Source organism: Hyperoodon ampullatus (assembly GCF_949752795.1).
Source record: "Hyperoodon ampullatus genome assembly, chromosome: 4".
Taxonomy (NCBI): Eukaryota; Metazoa; Chordata; class Mammalia; order Artiodactyla; family Ziphiidae; genus Hyperoodon; species Hyperoodon ampullatus.
The window spans coordinates 105,894,299-105,898,643 of NC_136917.1; the positions used below are offsets into that span (position 1 = coordinate 105,894,299).

General features: G+C 40.4%; 1 pseudogene across 1 annotated transcript; it reads right to left on the reverse strand.

Moving 5' to 3' along the window:
- Window positions 1–1,326, reverse strand: LOC307052106 (tubulin beta chain-like; annotated as a pseudogene). The gene has a single exon. The product of its transcript is annotated as a tubulin beta chain-like (transcript).
- Window positions 1,327–4,345: the final 3,019 nt, after the last annotated feature.

A 4,345-nucleotide genomic window follows, 5' to 3' on the forward strand; every position in this document is an offset into this window, starting at 1 on the left:
TTAGGCCTCCTCTTCGGCCTCCTCACTGAAATCCTCCTCCTCTTCTGCAGTGGCATCCTGGTACTGCTGGGACTCGGAGACAAGGTTGTTGACGTTGCTCTCAGCCTCGGTGAACTCCATCTCATCCATGCCCTCACCTGTGTACCAGTGGAGGAAGGCCTTCTGGCGGAATATGGCAGTGAACCCCTCTGAGATGCACTTAAACAGCTCCTGGATGGCCATGCTGTGGCCAATGAAGGTGACCGCCATTATGAGGCCATGGGCTGGGATGTCACAGACGGCCATCTTGACGTTGTTGGGGATCCATTCCATGAAGTAGCTGCGGTTCTTGTTCTGCACGCTGAGCATCTGCTCGTGCACCACCTTCATGGACATCCATCCACAGAAGATAGCAGCCATGATGAGGTACGGGCCATGGTGGGGGGTCACAGGCCGCCGTCATGTTCTTGGCATCTAAGACCTGCTGGGTGAGCTCGGTCACAGGGAGGGCTCGATACTGCTGGTTTCCACGGCTGGTTAGAGGGGCAAAGTCAGGCAGGAAGATGTGGAGATGTGGGAAGGGCACCATGTTGACTGCTAGCTTGTGGAGGTCAGCACTGAGCTGGCCAGGGAAGCAGAGGCAGGTGGTGACACCACTCATGGTGGCTGAGATGAGGTGGTTCAGGTCCCTGTAGGTTGGCATGGTCAGCTTGAGGGTGCAGAAACAGATGTCATTAAGCACCTTGTTGTCAATGCAGTAAGTGTCGTCTGTGTTCTCCACCAGCTCATGGACAGAGAGGGTGGAGTTGTAGTGCTCAAGCACAGTGTCGGACACTTTGGGTGAGGGCACCACACTGAAGGTGTTCAGGATGTAGTCAGGATATTCTTTACAGGTGTTGCTGATGAGCAAGGTGCCCATTCCAGAGCCCATGCCCCCTCCCAGCGAGTGAGTCAGCTGGAAGTCCTGCCAGGAGTCACAGCTCTCGGCCTCCTTCTGAACCACATCCAGGACCGAGTCAACCAGCTTGGCCCCCTCTGTATAGTGGCCCGTGGCCCAGTTGTTGCTTGCCTCAGACTGACTAAAAACAAAATTGTCTGGTCTGAAGATCTGACCTAAAGGACCTGAGTGAACAGAGTCCATGGTCCCTGGTTCTAGATCCACCAGGATAGCACGAGGAACAAATTTGCCACCTGTGGCTTACTATAGTACACAGAGATGCGGTCTAGCTGTAGGTTGCTAGCCCCATAATAGGTGCTGGTGGGGTTGATGCCATGTTCATCACTGATCACCTTCCAGAACTTGGCACCGATCTGACTGCCACACTGACTGGCCTGGATGTGCACTATTTCCCTCACTGTTAAAATTTGCTCTAATCTTTTTGCTCACTTCAAAGTGTGTATGGGGCAAGAAAATGGTATGTAATTAGTTTTTCTCTGCTGCTGGTCGCAGGCTGGAAGGATGGAATGGGCCCTGGAGGCTGGAACAGTGAGGTCCTAATGTGGCGGCAGGAAGGTTCTGAGAGAGCTTGGAGGCTTTTGTGTAAAGACTATGATTTTATTGATAATTTTGCCCATGTCATAACCTAAGAGGGTTAATATAGGGCTTTTGTAATTATTAGGAAACACAAAGATATACTTTATGTCTCACTGCAAAGATAATTTGTTTGGCAGCAATATTGATTACCACTTAACTGAGAAACTAGGTTTGTTCCAAAAGGATTTCATAGCACAAGCTTGGGAATGTTCCCCCCTCCCCCCTCCTTTTTTGTATGAAGAGAGAAAAAAAATCATTCTCAAAGTCACTTCAAATGTAAGTTACCAGTTTAAAAATGATCAGGGAAAGAAGAAAACATGTTGAAGAGCACTGTGACTGTCTTGAATCACATTTCTAAGGGCATGACACCAGTGACATGATTGCTTACTTTTCATGTTATTAGACTAGATAGGAAATAACCACTGAATTCTGACTGAGATAAACCATCAAAAAGTTAAGTGTTTCCCATATCAAACTGTCAACTAAAGCATCTTATTTATCTCCTGCTTCTTCCTTTGGGAGGCCAAATGTGGGTGAATGCGAGTGTGACATTGGAAGAGACTTGACCTGGTCTTACCTTTCAAGGCTGAGCAGTTTCACTTTTTCTGCTAATTACAAGACACCTTCAAATAAATTTTGCATCTTTTTTCCAGATTTATTGAGATACAATTGACATATAATATTGTGTAAGCTTAGGGTGTACAGCATAATGATTTGATATATGTATACATTGTGAAATGTTTACCACTATAAGATTAGTTAACCCATCCATCAGCTCACATAATTACAATTTTTTGTGTGTGTAGTGAGAGTGTTCAAGATCTACTCTCTTAGCAACTTTCAAGTATATAATACAGTATCGTTAACTACAGTCATCATGTTGTATCTTACATCCCCAGGATGTATTTGTCTTATAACTAGAAGTTTGTGCATTTTGACTGTCTTCACTCATTCTCAGCCCGCACCCCCAGCTCCAGAAACCACCATCTATTCTGTTTCTATAATTTTTTTTTAGATTCCACATATAAGTTAGATCATATGATATTTGTCTTTCTCTGTCACTTATTTCACAAATAATATCCCAAATTTGCTTCTATCATTCATTTTTTTTCTAATGAATACATGGATGTTGTGGGAATAGCATTCTAGATATTAATATATTAATATTTTTCTCTGATTCCTTTCCTATTCCATCAGCCTGTTTTGCTGGACACTGGGAGGTGACTAAAAGGGAACATTAGAAAAAAAAAAAAAAACCTGACAAGGAGATGTTTACAATAAAGCCAAGGAAAGTAGGGACAATCGCAGTAGCAAAATTTCATTCTTAACACAATCAAGGAAAAATAATTCTGAAAATGGCAAATTTCTCCTTGCTGTAGATATGGCTCTCAGGAAGGATATACCGGGCACTTACAGCACGTAGAAGGACTGAGTTTGGCCTTGAAGTTTACTTGACTAGGTCATCTTTCTTTCTACCCAGGTGTCTTTCAGTGAAAGGAGAGAATGGCTTTCAGGCCTGATGCTATTTCTTCCCATTCTATAATTTTTAGATTTATTCAGCATTTTAAACCTTCACCAAAAAGGAAACTCCATACTTAAATGGTTTTATTGGCAAATCCTACCAAGTATAAAACGAAAAAATAATGCTAATCTGACACAAAGTCTTCCAGAGAATAAAAAGACTAACTGCACCTCAATATGTTTATGAAACCAGTATAACCTTAATGCCAAAACCTGAGAAGGTTGGTATAAGGCAAATATCAGGCCAATCTCATCCATGAACATTGCTAACATTGTTTTAGGATTTTGTTATCTAACTAAATCTGGCAATATATGAAAAGGATATTATATCATGATCAAATAGATTTTAACCCAGAAATCAAAGTTTGGTTTAACATTTGCAAGTCAATTAGTGTGATTTTCCACATTAACAGAATAAAAGAGAAAAAGAGATACAGAAAAATAATTTGATAAAATTCAACGTCTCTTCATGATAAAAAATACTTCAGCAAACTAGGAATAGAGGGAAGCTTCCTTAATCTGGTTATGGACATCTGCAAAAAGCATACAGCAAGCATCATACTTAAAGGAGAACTGTTGAAAGCTTTCCTCTGGACTAGGAATGAGACAGGAAAACCTTACAGAAGTAAGGTCCTGTAGGCAAAGAAAAATTAAAAACTACAAGCATTCAAAAGAAAGAAATGGGAATGTTGTTATTCTTATACAATGTAATTGCATACACTGAAAATCCAAAACAGTCTACAGATAAGTTATGTAGTTAATAAGTTTAGCAAGTTTCCTGGGTACAAGTTCAACATATAAATTTTTACATATTTCTATATAATAGAATAAAGTGCTTATTTGTGGTGGCATTAAAAATATAAAACTCTTGGATATATATTTAATGAAAGATATGTAAGGCATCTACACACAAATCTGTAAAGCATTATTGACAGAAATTAAAGACATAAATCAATAGATGTGTGTACCATGTTCACTGATTGGAGGATGCAGTATTGTACAGATGTCGGTTCTCCCCTAATTCATTTATAGATTTAAATCACAACCAAAACCTGAATGAGTTTTTCATTGTTATTGTTGTTAAAGTTAACAAGCTGATTCTAAAATTTACGTGGAAATGCAAAGGGCTAAGAATATCCAAAATACTCTTAAAGCAGAAGAAAAACATGGACAACTTGTACTACTGAATATCTGGGCTGAAAGCCAAAATAATTGGCAATAGATCAGTGGAACAGAACAGAGAATTTAGAACTAGACACACACAAACATGAACTCTTGATTTGTGATAAAAGTTGCAGTATAGAAGAGAAG